Source organism: Neofelis nebulosa, chromosome 8 (genome assembly GCF_028018385.1).
Source record: "Neofelis nebulosa isolate mNeoNeb1 chromosome 8, mNeoNeb1.pri, whole genome shotgun sequence".
Classification (NCBI taxonomy): Eukaryota; Metazoa; Chordata; class Mammalia; order Carnivora; family Felidae; genus Neofelis; species Neofelis nebulosa.
In genome coordinates this window covers 94,821,660-94,837,982 of record NC_080789.1, presented here as the reverse complement: position 1 = coordinate 94,837,982, position 16,323 = coordinate 94,821,660, and the positions used below count along the sequence as shown (strand labels likewise).

General features: G+C 46.2%; 1 protein-coding gene across 4 annotated transcripts in view; it reads right to left on the bottom strand.

Moving 5' to 3' along the window:
* Positions 1-15,371, bottom strand: part of GRIN2B (glutamate ionotropic receptor NMDA type subunit 2B) — a 416,591-nt gene extending 401,220 nt beyond the window's left edge. The window contains exons 1-3 of one of the 4 annotated variants that reach the window (XM_058743608.1): positions 15,261-15,371; positions 14,676-14,912; positions 13,241-13,668 (exon numbers count right to left, since the gene is read on the bottom strand). The gene's annotated coding sequence lies outside the window, so the exon portion shown is untranslated. Of the gene's footprint in view, positions 1-13,240; positions 13,669-14,034; positions 14,158-14,344; positions 14,447-14,675; positions 14,982-15,260 lie in introns of those variants that run through there. The other 3 variants (XM_058743607.1, XM_058743610.1, XM_058743609.1) reach the window with 3 other exon arrangements.
* Between the last annotated feature and the right edge of the window lie 952 nt (positions 15,372-16,323).

The window sequence follows — 16,323 nt, the reverse complement described above, 5'->3', positions numbered from 1 at the left end:
ATGCCCCTGCATTTCTGGAAGTCCTGGGTGCGTCCCATATTTAATTAGCACATCAGAAGAATGAGGTCCACAAATATTCATACAGCTCCAAGTCCTAACAGCTCTTCGAATTCTGCTGTGCACTCTCTTCTCTTCCCCCGTCCTCATTACGTAAAACCAGACACACACTACGTTTCTTCTAAGTCCCTGATCGTTCAAATCAACCATAAAAATTTACTACAAAGCTGCAGGGCATAAAGCTTCAGAATGTGAGCTTAAGCCAGACAGCTGGGTTCAAATCCCGGCTCGGGATTGCTTGAGCTAAGCAAGTTTCAGCTTCTCCATGCATTAGAATCCTCCTGCATAAAATGTAGGTAATAATTTTACCTACTTTCTAGGGTAGCTGGAAGGGCTGAATTCATAAATGTGTGTAAAGCACTGAATACAGGGCCTGTAGGCCCTCACACCATGTCAGCAGCTGTCTATTACGTGGCCACCATAGGCCAGCATTCTGCTGGGCATGCAGAGGGTCCAGAGTAGAGGCTGGTTCCACCCTGGAGAAATTCACATCAAAGGTGGGTGGGATAGAGACAGGGGTCCTCTCAAACTGGGGAACCACGGGGGCCATGAAGAGAGCAGGGCCTCCAGCCTGAGGGGACCAGGAAAACCCAGAGCAGAGGATCCCTGAACTGACTTGTGAAGGCAGAACGGGACTGAGAGGCAGGTGAGGTGAGGTGGGGAGGGCACTGCAGAGAGAGAGGCAGGAGCAGAGGCCTGAGCGTAAAACGGCCTTTCATTTGTCATTGGCTTGGTCACCATCTCCGTCTCTACTCTTCTTGGATCACGTGAAGATAAAAGATAAGCCTGGAAAAAAATAGTTCTATACGCAGAGCTAGAAAGATTAGTCTCGTTCTCCGTTCTGACAAGTTTTTATCTCGTTTCCTAGGTAAACACTGTGACAGAGACCTGAGGAGATACAGACCAAAGATTACAAACCACAGGTCACAATGCCTTGGTGCCACTCCGCATTCAGAACACGGGTGACTTTGCCACCGCGTGCCTGTCTTCTCCAACAAATATTTTCTATTCCCTTGCCTATGGGGAGGGGATTACCGCACTAAAGGCCACAGGAAAGCTGTTATCCTGAGCAGGATGGAGTTAATAATATTGTACGGGCGTATGTGTGTATATTAAATTTATGGTTTAAGGGGATTCTTTACGCTTCCTCATGTGATCCACAATACAATAACTGTCTCCCCTAAAAACCTCATTTTGCAGATGAGGAAGGAAGCTCAGCAAGGTTATGTAACCTGCCTGAATCACACAGAGCTGAGGTGAGGTCGGGAAGAGGCCTGGTTTCCTGGCCCGTTGGCCACTGTTTCTCTTTTAATACCGCCGTACTTGAAGTCACTGAAAAGTAGTTTAAAAATATGCACGTGGCAGAGTGAAGGTACCAGAACTCTTTGTGGCACCAAGAGATGGTGTCTTTCCTTAGATGGAAAAATAGAGACAGGGAATTTAACCTTTATAGTATATGTTGACACATAAACCGCTCTCTGTGTCAAACGTTAATGCAGGTAGTTGAAACAACACTAGGTTCCTCAGACTCCTTTTGGAATGAGGTAAGTCTACCTCATAAAACAATAACCATGATTCCATTAATAATCAAAACCCAATAACAAAGCAGTATTCTTTTAAAAAAAAGAATTAAAAAAAGAATTTAAAAAAAATTTTTTAATGTTTATTTGTGTTTAGAGAGAGAGAGACAGAGTGTGCATGGGGTAGGGGAAGAGAGAGGGAGACACAGAATCCGAAGCAGGCTCCGCTCCAGGCTCTGAGTTGTCAGCACAGAGCCCGACGCGAAGCTCGAACTCATGAACCATGAGATCATGACCTGAGCCGAAGTCGGAAGCTTAACCAACTGAGCCACCCAGGTGCCCCCAAAGCATTCTTGACTGCCATTCTCTAACCATCTGTATCCACCCAAAGTAGTAGTTGAAAAGAAACAGGTACAAGAAAATGAACAATTTTCAAAACGTCCACAATCGTGGAAAGTACCGTTCCACGATTAAGTAAGTAGGAAAGGACCGTTTCCTCTTAATGGGAGAAGAGTTCAAGTTTGGAGGTGAAGTGTATCTAAAGAATGGCAGGCCCAAGCTAAGAACATGGTGCCCAAGCTTCAATCAACATGCGAAATGAAAGAGATGCTGATTTCCAGTGCCATGGATTTCTCCCCTTTGTCTTCACTGAATTACATTAAGGTCTAGAAATTGGCCATAGGGATCCATTTTTTCATTTGACGACAACTTTGCTTTTCGCCAAAAGCAAAACGCAAAGAGAAGTGATCTGAAAGAAGTCACTTCAGCTGAAGTTTCAAAGTACATGCTACTTACAGGTTCCTCTACATACAACATGAAGCCTTATGTTCTTTTACAGGGAGGCAGCTCTTTATAATTTAAAGAGAGAAGGCTTAGAAACAAGGATGTAGCTGGAAGCCTGGCTTGCTGCTCACAGCTGTGTGACCTTGAATTCTTTAATCCTCACTCTGTTCACCTGAGAAAATGATGTCAGCCTTATGGTAAGGATTAAATGTGATAACATATGTTAACATAATCCTGGATATCATGGGCACATTACAAACATCTATTGCCCTAATTCAAGGCCCAATTTCAACAGAAGATTGTCTTGAGCAAAGGCAAGACAATTCCTTTTGGGTAACTATTATATTTGGACTGACAGGAGTAATTCTCAGCAGGTCCATCCCACCGTTTATCTCTAAAATGATCTAAAAAAACTCTGGCTAATTCCAGGACCTTATTGCACCTCTCCCCAACCTCTGTCTCAGTTGCACAAATGCAGATTTATCAACAAACTAGATTCTCCACCATGGTGACTGAAAGATCGTTCATACATTTCAGAGCTAACCTTGAATTTTATGTTGAAATCAAAGCATCTTTGTAAATAGTGCAGAAGAGAAAGGAGAGATTGGAAGGTGAATAACCATGGTCCTATTCATTCCACAAAGCCCAGTGCAGTGAAGGTGACTGGGGGATAGAGATGAAAAAGCCCCCAAGGGATTTGTCCCAAAAGCCAGCGTAAGAAAAATGCTACAAACAAAGGGAGAATAAAAATAGTATGTGAACCAACAACTTGGGAGAGCTTATTTCTACCTGGGAAGATCAAGCAAGACATCATGGGTGAACCAGCCATTGAGATGGACTTGAGGAATGGACGGGATTGACATGGAATTTGGAGGAAAGGAGAAAAGCATAATCAGCGATGAGTAAGAGCTTTTTGAAAAAATACCCCTTATTGAACACAATGTAAAATAAAGATCAAAGAGGTGAGACACTAAGAAATGGGCGTATTTTCATTCTATCGGCCTAGAGTTAGCATGAAAAGATACTCTCAACCATTCAACTCGGGTAGAATTCACCCAAAGCATCAAGACATGCTTGGATGGCAAAGAAATGGAAACATTAAAGGCATAAATATGTCAACTTTATCCTCAATACACATTCATTTTCATCATCATCTTTATCGACAAGCAGCATTTTTCTGAGCACTGCCCAAGTGCAGAAAGCATTCTGCTAAGCACTGAGGACATAAAGTGACATAAGGCATGAATCTTGTTCTCATAGAAAACTGACAAATTAATCAACAAATGAAAGTGATTTCTCTTCCATATGCAGGCTCGAAGAAAATCCATTCAGTGTTTTTTCTCCAAAAATCCAAGGGATCAACATTATTCTACCCAAGAAAGACCTTCCACATCTGAGCACCCATAGGTAGCACCCAGGGGAGGATTTCTTCTGTAGTCCTTCTTCCTATGTGAGCTGAAGGAAAAACCAGGACACAGACATAAAGAGAACCAGGTAAGGACTGAAATCGTTCCCTTTCCCCCTTTAAGCCCAGAAACGGTCCCGGAATTTCTAACAAGGTGATAGAAAGGAGAGCCATAAACCCTGAAGGTACCAATTCTGGCTCCTGATGAAGCTGACCAGCAAAACAAATATAAGGGAAAAGGCTACAGTGTCTTAATGATTTGGATGCTTTGCTTACACACAGCCAACAAAGGTTGATCTAAAAATTCAGATCGGTGTGCACACTTCTTGGGTCTCTCCTAAACACTTAGTGCCTCACTCCTCAGCACATCCCACCAAACCCCAGTGACAGTCCAAGCCACACTCATGACCTTTCTCTCCAATCTCTGATCACTATTAGCTGATGTTCAAAAAAAAAAAAAAAAGAACCAGAGTTTTTACTCTCTTATGGTTTGTCTTTTTTTTTATTTTTTATTTTTTAACATTTATTCATTTTTGAGAGACAGAGAGAGAGTGTGAGCGGGGGAGGGGCAGAGAGAGAGGGAGACACAGAATCCGAAGCGGGCTCCAGGCTCCGAGCTGTCAGCACAGAGCCCGACGCGGGACTCAAACTCACAAACCATGAGATCATGACCTGAGCCGAAGTCGGACGCTTAACCGACTGAGCCACCCAGGTGCCCCGTTACGGTTTGCCTTTTTAAAGGAACACAGATTCATAAATCTGCTCTTTTCTTACCTCTACATTTAGGTTCACATTTATTTTTAAATGGGCAGGGAGGGAGCCAAAAAGGAAGGATGTGAGAAAACTATTAACTCAGCTGGCCTAATAATCAGTGATTAAAGTTACAGTCAGAGAAGAACGGAGCACAATACCTCCTACCCTCTTCCTCCTCTTCATGCCCTTAATATTCTACTTCAGGCACTGAGAGGGAGGGTAACGTGGCTAGTGAATTCCAACCAGCACTAAGATAATTGTACCATTCACACCCCTCACCAGTCAATCAGGGTCTGCTCATCCAGCCTCATTTATTAATAGTTTCCCTACACTTACACTGTTATAAAGGAATGCAATGAGGCTTTCTCTCTGAAACAAGAAATGGGGCACCGTCAATAAAGACTAAGTGGAAGGAACGATGTTTGCAGAACCAGGGGCCGTGCACCTTATTTCACAGCCACCCCTGTTTCAAGGGTGTCGAGGAAAGCAGCTCCTTGACTTCTCTAACTTTCCACGCCAGGCCTATGTCAACGTTGAGAGCGCTCGGGAATAAGCACAGCCCTGCTCCTAATTCAACACCAGTTCCACCCCTTGTATGCACTCTGCGCACTAAATCCCCTCATATTCCAACCACTTCCTGGGCCTCTGGCTCAGGGACCCTCTGCCCGTCACGTAACTGTTTTTAACAGCGATAGGGTCTCACTCTACCTGCTAAAACGCTAGGACCGCAGGACATTTAGAGAGACCAGGTGCCTTGTCAATCACCTTGCCCCCTGGCTCACAAGCATGGCCGCACATTAGAATCCCCCCTGGGGCATATTTTTAAATGACCTCTGCTTGAATCCCTTGTGGAGAGATTTAATTTAACTGTTTGGAGTACGGCCTGGGCACGGACATCACTGTTGTTATGCTGTTGTTGGGTTTTTTATATTTCTCTTCGTTGAAGCTCTCCGGGTGCCTTTATTATTGAGTTGGGATTAAGGAGCGCTGCATAGCCTGTCTCACAGATTCAGAAATGGGAAAATCAAGGCCCAGAGGCAATGGCCCGCACACAGTCACCAAGTGCAACAACACGCACAAAAAGAGAAAGAAGCTTCTGACTCTCAAGACCACCACTGCCTCCACCACCATGTAGACAGCGACTGGATACCCTGCAAAAACTGAACATTTCTAAAGACACATCAAGCAGCACCGTGAAGGGCTCTGAAGATGTGTGGATGAGCAAATGCCCAACACTGGCTGACTTAAGAGACATGCATTCCAGAGGGGCCAGTGGGGCAGGGCAGTGAACGGGAAAGCAGTGAGAAGAGAGTCAGTGGACGTGGCCCTCCCCCACGGCTGTGTCTTTAAACTTTGGAGCTATTTGCACAGCTTTAAAATGGTGGTTGTAGAGATCAGATCATCTTCAAGGTATTAATATTAGTATTAGAATTAAGTCTTGTTAGTATTAACATTCTTGTCCCATGTCTCTCTCTCTCTCTCTCTCTCTCTCTCTCTCTCTCTCTCTCTCACACACACACACACACACACACACACATACACATACACATTACTGTACCTAAACTGCACTGATACATTTAATGCATTTAAGATTATTTTTTACTATTGTATTTGGTAGGTAAGTCACTATACACGTATGCCCACACACACACAAGTCAGGCGTGTACGGGTGCATGTGGTGTGCACATATTGGGATGCACACGGAGCACAATGATTTCTAACCCAAAGACACCAGCAACTGTGGAAGCTGAGTGACCAGACTGCTTCAGAACACGCACGCATTTTTCACAGAGGACAATCAGCTTTTGAGAAAAGGATCAAAGACATCACCTCAGCTTTGGGTTTCTTCTGAGCCTCTCTTCTCCCCTCCCTTGACAACGTAGTGCTCTTATCCCACCGTCGGTTTTAAGTCCCGCTTCTCAGAAAGAAACAGGATCTCTGATTTCCTAAGAAATTCTAACCAGCGGAAGCCCTGGCAGGGTCCATATAAAGATTAAACTGGACATTTCTTTCTACAGAAGGAAATGCACGGTCTTGGTGAGGCGGTGAACAAAACGACACGGAGCATGGCGTGTGTAGAGCATTGTCTGGTTTTCAGGAGTCAAGTGAGTTAATTAGTCAAAACCTTAAATTATCCTAATCTAGGAAGCTCTCTTCTTCAGACGTCCCCCTCCCTGTAGGGCTGGACTCCAGGCAGGGTCAAAACCTGTCCTTCCGTTGCCTTCCACATCTGCCACTCCCACAGGGCCAGCCTGGCTCCCTCCCCTCTCCCCTCTCCTGTCCCTCTGGTCACACAGCCTCAGCTGCCCAGCCCCTCAAGTTGCCCTGGAACATTAGTCCCTCAAGTCAGCCCGTGGTGCCATTTGTTCATCCACACACCTTCAGACTCACACTGCTCTCTTTATATGGAGTGGATCTTAGGGTTACGGGAGGGGTGGTGGGAGGGGGGATGGGCTAAATGGGTAAGGGGCACTAAGAAATCTACTCCTGAAATCGTTGTTGCACTATACGCTAATTTGGATGTAAATTTAAAAAAATAAAAAATAAAACAAGTTAATAAAAAAAAAGGCTTCAAGCTGAGCTTCGGCTTCTTTTGCTAATGAAATGAGTATGAACCACAAGACACAGAAGACTGGTGGAAGTGGGGGAGGGGCAAAGAGCAGAAGGACAGGCAGCAGAAAAAGATGCAAATAAAATTCAGGGTAACGTGCATCTCAAATCCATCGTCCCCTCTTAAGCACCCCTGCTACAGGTCCCTCAAGTGGTGGCTGAAAGTGCCTTCGCGTCACCTCCACGCCTGGGCATCTCCATGAAGAATGCTTCTAAAACACCAGGCCACCTAAAAAGGCTACCAAAAAGCATGCGGTAAATTCCCTGGCAATAACTGAGCCCCTCGTCCATCACTCCCCTTTAGAGAAAGCAGCTAGCGTCTGAGTGGCGTGGCAACTCTCTACCTCTCTACTTTAGAAACACATGGGGCTAGGCTGGTCCTTCATTTCGAGTAGCTTGGCCTGGGCTAGGATCCAGCTCTCTCCTTGGCTACAAACCAACTAACAGCTGTCCCTTTCTTTATAATGGCCATCAACAAAGTTAGTTGCAATCCAGTGGCCTGACATGAAAATGGTATCATTTGCTCCAAAGGCAAGCCTAATAAACAGGGCTAGGATTCATTAACTGTAGAATCACTAAAGCAGAAATTAGAGCCTCTGGCCTTTCCTTTTAAGAAGTCCCTGACTTTATTCTCTGGCCTCATCGTTTGGAGTCTGAAATTCCTAATCAATGAACCAGCACATTCCTGTGTTGCTCTTCTCCCCAAGTTCAGGGACGCAAGGAGGAGCAGAAGGCTTACGGCTTTTATACCAATTTACCTCTCCATCTGCTCTCCATCCTCCTACAATGGCCATTCTCTCCTTCTCTTACATTTTATTTTTAAAAATAAAAACACAGTTTGAATGTCGACACCTCATTTTCCCAGGCTTCCTTCCTTCTAGATCTTACCTAAGTATATGATGGTCTCTTTAAACATGTCTCCCCCATTCAATCATAAACTACTGAAAGGTACAAACCAGAGCTAATTTTTTCCTATAGCACAGTTTTTGACAAATACTGGTTCTTAACAAATGTTTGTTGGATAACTGAGTAGACCAAATGACATAAAAATAGATGCAGTTAAAAGAAGAGTGTGTGAAAGAAAAGAGACAAGGAGACATTAATAAGTAGATAAACACTATCTAGAGGAGAAGAACATAAAAAGAAAGAGAAGAATCAATTATAAGAAGGGCCAGAATAAGAATACACAGAGAATGAAAGGGGAAGAAGCAAAAAGACGCACATAAAAGACGTTGAAGAGTGACCGAAGAGGGGAGATGGGTGAACTTGGATACACGGATTGCTCTTGGGTCTTTTCTTCTTTAAGAACAAAGCAGAAATTCTAAAAGTTCCAAGAAGAGAATATGTATGTGGAGCCGCCAGTGTTAACCATGATGTAGAATTAGGTTCAGGAATGAGACAGACCCCGGATGCATGGCCCGGGCAACTGTGGCATCACTGGAGAGTGTTAGGAGTGTGAAATCTCAGGCCCCACCCCAGACCTAGTGAATCAGAACGTATGCTTCAACAAGATCCCCAGGTGATTCCTATAAACAAAAAAGTTTGAGACGCGCTGATGTAGACATCTGACATCCACAGGTAACCCCAATGGTGTGGTGCACAAAGCATTGCCAGTAAGCAGCCACACAACCTTGAGCAAATCACTTCATGTCTCTGGATTTCCGTTTCTTCACCTGGGAAATGAGAAGGTCAGAGCAAATGCATTCTGAACAGTCGCAGAGCTCTGATCTTCTTGATCTCATCCAATAGCATAACTTCCAATCGTTCCTATACCCACCAGAACAAACAACAAACAGCATTATTTACTAATTAATATTTCACTTCCTCTCTCCACGCATTCACTTGGTATTTTTTCAAGTATCTGTTATGTGCCAGGCACCGTGTTAAGAACAAATGTGTTAAGAACAAACGTCCCTCCCTGTCCTCAAGGAGCTCACAAACTTGTCAGGGAAACAAAGCATCGAAACAAAATTGGGATAAAGCGTGCTGATCATCATGAACGAGCACTGGCGATGCACAGAAGGCAGGGCAAACATTCTGCTTGGGGCAGTCACGGAGGATTTCAACAAAGGGCCAACATATGGATTACGTCCCTTTCCTGCCAGCCTCAGCTGCAAGCACTAAAAAGTGAAGAGACAAAAATAAGGTGGTTGGAGAGCGTCAAGGAACCGACCAAAGGCTCCTGAACACTCCTCTCTGGGTTCACAAAATGCCAAGACCACCGCACAAGAGATTTTGTGTAGTGGCCGCAGATAACGCCATCCATAGCCACAGGTGCCCCCTAGAAACCCACCTCCTCTGACTTACGCCTTTTCCCTCGTTCCGACTACATTTGGTTCTCCTAGCATCTGCGTCCCTCTGAAAGGCAGTATCAATTCAACCACTAATGTACTCTCCCTAGAGACTTCTTCTGTGGTTTCAAAGAGGGGATGCACTTTAATAAATGTGAACAATTCATTAGACCAGCAACTCCTTTGATCTCTATGTATTTATAGAGACGACACTGGTATCCGACTGCACACACAGTAGCAGAGACTGAAAATGCAATTTACTGAAAGGAGGAAATTTCTAGAATTCCTAAGGAGGCTGGAGAATGGCAGTGGTGAAAAGGAACCTCACTTGCCGGCTTATCCGCTCCTGACCCCCAACGAGTTACATGAGATGAGTGGCTTTGCCAGCCCTAGCCTTCCCGATTAAGGAGAGAAGGCTGTCGCTCAGAACAACAGTTTGCCAACCTTTAGAACGGTGGGTTCCACCCTGGCTTCCTTGCTGGTCCTGACTTCTACAGGCTGATTTGTTGCTACGGTTTCTTCCCGCACAACCTGTCCTCTCCCCTGCCTCCTAGATTTCCTACTCCATAAATATTCATTACATTTGCTTTCACTTGTTAGCAGTGGTGGACACATCACCTTCGTCTTCATCTTGCTGACCGAGAAAATAGGGGGGAAACCCCTGCATCCTGGGTTCATCGTCTTCATGGAGGAGAAGGGAGAATGTTTTACAAGGCAATGATGATGTGGCCAAGGGCTGGATCAGCCCAGTCCGTTTTTTCCCCCTGTCCAGCACCACTCATCCCCCCCCCCCACCCGCAACCAATTTCAGTCCATGTGTCCACCTCCCAGGCACCCATGCCCCTCCCCACACAAGGCTGGTGCATATACATGAAGGTCACACAAGATGGCGGAGGTTCTGAGGCCATCTTTCTGGAGGTGAAGCAGGAATACAAAATCAAGGTACCTGCTGTTCACTCCTTCACCAGAGGAAGTCGCTCTTCTCGCTCAGCCTTAAAAAGAAAGGCACTTGATGTGCAAAGTAGTGACTAGAGAAATTTTTTTCTTCCTCCTCCTTTCCCTTCATTTTACCCCCTTACTTAGTCTCTGCCTCTCTCTGCACCTACCCCTGCCATAAATTACACATATACGGTGGCAAAGAAAGACTCTTCAGACAGACAGGCTTCCTAGGAATGGAACAGAGAGTGGAAATTACACCATCCAGGGGCACACCCTGCTCCTCTCTTTGCATGTTAACAGGTATCTCTAGGCGGCCATATCGCTCTGTGTTCACAGGTCCGTCATGCTTTGCTGCACCTGAAGCATAGAGATAGAAGGCAACCATGTTGTTCTGCTGCCCTTCAAATCACCAATCTAAACTCCTTAACCTTGCTTCCTTGGGAAGTCTTTATTTCCCATCAGGTTTTTTTTTTTTTTTCCCCTTAATTGCACATCACAGAGGCTCCTCAACTGAAATTAAATTGGCTCTTCCTCCCACCAGCAGCCACATTTCCTCCCCATGGAACCCACACTGTAAGGGGGGTGGCAGAAGGAGAGATGACAAAATAGAACCTAGTCAGCTCTTTGTGCCATGAAGGAAAAAAAAAAAAAAAGAGGACGGTGGCCTGGAGCAGCCCAGAGCCCCACGGAGTCACGGCCTCACCAAGACTGCTCAAGAGGACAGGAAAAGCCTGCCTCATCAGGGTTCCAAATGGCTTTGGACATGGGGGAGGTACAGACCACCTGTGGTGATTCCACCTGGAATCCTCCGTAAGCCACTCACTACCAGTTGGAATGTCTCCCCTTCTCTTTGTATCTTTCCTACCCTGGAGTCCTCAGCACCCTCCCCTTTTAATCTCTTGTCCTTCGCCTAGTTTTAGGGCCAACCCATGATGGCCTAGAACCTGGCTTACTCCCAATAGCATTCTGGGAGAATGTGGCTGAGACTCTGTCAAAAGCTCTGCTGTCAACCTGGTCACCAACCAACATGACGAAGGACCTAGTCACTGTAGAGCCCTGTCGCAGGCACCGGGCACGCAAAAGGGGCATATGCCCTACGGACACCCACCTCGCCTTGTTCATCTGCACGTAGGAAATCATTGCACATGGAGCTGCTTTTCCCACCCATACCTCTGTTCTATTTCGAAGTAAAATTAAGAATACATCCTCCCACTCGAAGGAGTAGAAGCAGATGGAGAACTAGCCCGGGTGTCTATAAGGTGAGCACACACCCGATAACCTCAGCTGTTTGTAGATATGGTGAGAACGGGGCTCAAAGTGGGATCCCACTCTCTCATTCTGATGACACCATGGTTACAGATCGCCGCTTAACGGATAAAACCTCAAAAGAATGAAACCTGGAGGAGAGGAGTAGCGAATGTGGATTATGTCCATCCTTTCTGGACAATGAAGAAATATCTTCTGGTGTGATGTCGAGTGACAAGGATCTTCTGCTACTTCCCCCACATCCCTTTGGTATTCTGGACCGTTTCAAAGTACAGTTATTAAAAATGCCAGAATAAAAAAAAAAAAAAGATTTGGGGGTAAAATGCTTTCAAGAAGACCAGTGATGTAATGATTCTGCTACGTTATTTTGAAGATCTTTATCTCAACCTGATTTCTGCATCTGGGCACTTTCCGAGTTTGGGGGTGTACCGTCAGTGGACCAACGAGGAGAGCACCAGTCACCAGTTCACCATCATGGCCCTCCAGCCTGTGGATGATCTGCCTTCCTCAGGAGTTGTCTTGGATTGCATGAGCGACTAGCTGAAGAGTCATTAGCTAAGTCTTTTCTGTTTCTCCTGCTATTTCTCCTTTCAAGCCCCTAAAAATACTGCCTCGCCACCTTCCATATGCCGTAAAAATTGATCAGAGGGGGGGAAAATAAAGTATTAATTCTCTTTTGAAGGTACAAGACTAACACATGCAAACGGCACATCTCTTTGTTTAACACAAAGACTCACGTGTCGAATTCTGCACCCCTTCCACATGCACAGCATTTCAGAAGTCTGCAAGATAGCCATTTTGCAAGAGTGTGGAAGTAACAGTTTGCTTGGAGGATGTGTGGGTATAAATAGATGTGTAGACAGAAGGAGAATTTTACAGCTCAAAAATAATAGCACATGAAAAGATATAAATTAAAAGGAGACTATTGACAGAATTCCTTCTTTCCAAGCTTAAGATTTCAGTCCTTTTAACCTGCAGCATCCTTCAATTCCAGGTGTTCTTAGACCAGCCTGATTCCCCACCTAGACCTGTCCCTCTGCAGTAGGCCTCCCGGGATCTCTGGGCCCGGTGTCCATGCTTTAGACAGCAAGTGGACTTCAGGGCAACAGCCACAGTAATCTCAATCATCATTTTCATTTTTTAAAGGGCATTAAAAAAAAAAAAAAACCCTAGGAAGGTAGGGACAGGAGACAGAGAGGCATGGAAGTGTCAAGGGGGAAAAGCTAGCCTGAAAAAAAAAATTTTTTTTTCTAGATTCCCATAAAAACCAGAGCTTTAGCCCTGGGTGAATAAAATGCTATTTAACTCAAAAATCACACAGGTCTCCCATGCATGTCTACATACATCAACCTTTATGCCATCCAACATCTTCCATCCTTACATACATCCACCCCCAATGCCTCCTAAAAATCCAAAACCTGTTTGATGAGGAAGGAAAAGGAATAACATGGGAGATTTCCCCCTTAGTAATAAGCCCTTTTTTTCCCCCAAACCAGCATTATTTTATTATCTTGTCACCGTTTCTTCCAAAAATTCCACTTGAGGGATTTGAAGAGAGAGATAAACAAGGAATCCCTACCCCAGGTGAGACGAAAATAAAATAGAATTTGCCCTACCTTGGTTTGTAGAAGACAAACCTCTAGACGGACAGATTAAGGGAGTGAGCATGTTGGGAATGTCCAGTCTCCTCTTCTCGCTGGCATATCCATATAAGAAAGACGAAGGATAAATGAAAGGAAGATAATTTAAAATCCAATTTTGCGTGAATTTTGTTTTAATCTTGTGTCTTGAAGAGATGCAAATTCAAAGAAAAAAGACTGAATTCAGAGGTAATTCAGGATATGGAGAGCAGCTCACAATGCAGAATCCAGAGTAATTATTCCATTTGCATGTGAGGTTAGTGGCTGGGCTATTTTTTTAATGCTTCTTCTGGCAATTACGGTTTTTGATTTTTGGAGCTTTAGTGGAGGAGGCTCTGTGTAGAGAAGCTGGGGGCCGGCTCTGTCCCTCCGTGGAGCATGGTCATTCCCAAAGCGTCCCCTTCCTAAGGGGGAAAAAGAGGCGGTCAGGGTTTGATTCGAGTGTCCCCGGAGGGTGAGAAAAATGCATCCCGAAAAAGATATCAATTCGTTTGAAGGAAAAGGGGGAGGAAACCCCGCATTTCCCACAGAGTGCACACGAGAGGAATTGAAAACAGCTGGCACCGGTCTATAAATAATTCAGAAAAGGTCTGGCTATACCATTCCTGGGACAGGCATGGATGAGAGGTGGGAAAGCCAACCTGAATGGAAGAGGAGAGAGGGAGGGAGGGAGCAAAGGAGGGAAGTGGTAAGGAAGGAGGAAGGGAGGGAGAAGCGGCACCACAGAGCAACACAACACTCACACTCACACGCAGAAACACAATCCCCACTTAACTCGCCAGCAAGTGCGGCCCCCAGCCCCATCTGCAGTGCTGCTGACATGTCTGTCTCGCTCTCCCCATCGCCTCCAGCAGCAGCGCCTCCTCCCACCCCGGGATTGTGCTGAATGGGTTCTGATTGTGCACTAGGTGCACACTGGGCATTTCTTGGAAGGGGCACACTGACACGCGCGCACACACACACACACGCCCCCGACGCGCACGCGCCCCCGCGCGCGCACTCACACTCACCCCCGCGCACACTCACCCCCGCGCACACTCACGCCGCCGCCGCGCTGATGTGCAGCGCACGGGGCTTCACCTGCAACGTGTCGATTGGACGGATGGTCGCGGCGCGTGGCTACGGCCCGGGGCACCGATGCCCAACCTCTCTGCTCGGTAAGGGGATTAACCCTCCCCAAAGACCAGAGAGAGCCCTACCCCTTCACCCTAAAAAAAATAAAAAATAAAAAATAAAAAATCTTTTTTTTTTTTTTAAACCACGTCCAAATTAGCAAGTGCCGGTTCTGCTGGATTTAAGAGCTTCACCTAACACCAGGTTAGTTAACGGTTCACCGCTTCGACCCTTTATCTTCCTGACACCCCCAAACCCCAACACTGAGACATGAGACTCCAAAGCGAATTTTACGTACCGACTCGGAGCGCCTCAGCGATTGCAGAATCTCCGGAGAGGGGTGGCGGGGGGCAGGGGATTGAGGGTTTTCCTTCCCTGCAAAGCAGGATTGATAATCCGTGTCGGGGGTTTTGAAGTTCACGACTCTTCTTGGCCAAGCAAAAGAAAATGCATTCGGACGCCAGCACTTCTGGATTGTGGTCATCAAAAATCACCCTGACGAACACTTTCGATAGGAGCAAAGCCCCGAGATTTCCTAGAGGTGAAGAAGCCGAAGGAAGTGGTTTTTGAAAAGGGGTGGGGGGACCTTCCTTTCTCAAAAAAAAAAAAAAAAAGGGGGGGTGGAGAGGCAGGAGCCCAGATTCCAGTTGGTGATGATCGGAGCCGGGGGAGGGGAAGCGGGCGGGGGCAGGCTGTGCAAGTCAACCGCGCGGCAGCGGGAGAGGAAGGGGAGGAGGGGGAGGAGGGGGAGAGTAAGAAAAATGGGTATTAATCACCGGGGACGGGGGCTGGGCGGGAGAGCACAGGTTGCCTGGTCTGGATTTGGGTCTCACACCCAAAAACGTGTCCCCCCGCCCCCCACCCCCCGCCCATACACACCTACCTCACACACACTGGCTCTGGTGGGGGGAGAAACCCACGAAGCCAGGGAAGATGTTTCTGCTCCCAGGCTGTGTGTGTGCGCCCGTGTGTCCTCTTTCTCCACGCCCCCCACCCCACCCCACCCCCAAACCCCTGCACCCCCTCACTCCTATTGCTAAGACTCCGGCGGAGGCAGCCTTCCACGTCACGTGCTGGGGGAAGTGGGGTAGGTAGGGGGAAAAGGCTTAACCCGAGTCCGTGGCGCCTCCTGCCGGCCGCAGTGGGGCACAGCAATGAGAAAGGGCTGCTAAGGGGTGTGGGGAGCGAGACAGTGCCCCCGGTGGGCGGCCGCACTCGGCTGCAAAAAGCGTCTGAAAGGCGGAGCTGCAGTTTGAAGTTTAAGACCCTTGCTCTCTTTTCCACAAATCAGCCTTGGCTTCCTACGGGCAGGCCATGTGCAGGACGCAGTTTAAAGCCGGGTTCTTGCCTTCAAGGAGCTTAAGATCTATTTTGAGCACACGAGGCTGACGGGAAAACAATGGGAAACAAAGAAAGGCAAATGTAATAAATTAAGGTCTAAATTGTGTAGTACAGACTGTATGTGTGCTTTGCTGACGACTAGCAAAGGTTCGAGGTGTTTGGCATTTTTTTTTTTTAATTAAAATAGACCCTGCTATTTAAAGACATTTGAGATGATGATGGGATAGGGGAATGATCCTTAAATTAAACTAGATAGCATGGCATTTACAAACCCACCCTCTCGTAAAAGGTAAACATCCATTCGTTTCTCTCCCTCTTAAACTGCTTTCTGTTTTAATAGCATTCCTCACTACCTGTAGTATTGTTTATTTTTAATATTAATATCATTGTGTATGCATCATTTTTATCCTGATCCGTTGTCTCTTCAGAGATCCAGAATATTATAGTGATGGAACGTTTTCATACTGGTTATATTATGAGCTTCTCACCAATGTTCCTGAGAAGCAGCCATATAAAACACACAGGCAATAATCCTATGTAAAGTGGCGACACCTGGTCATTTGGAGCTTTGATCTGTGAGGAATCCATCAGATCTGTCCCGCGGC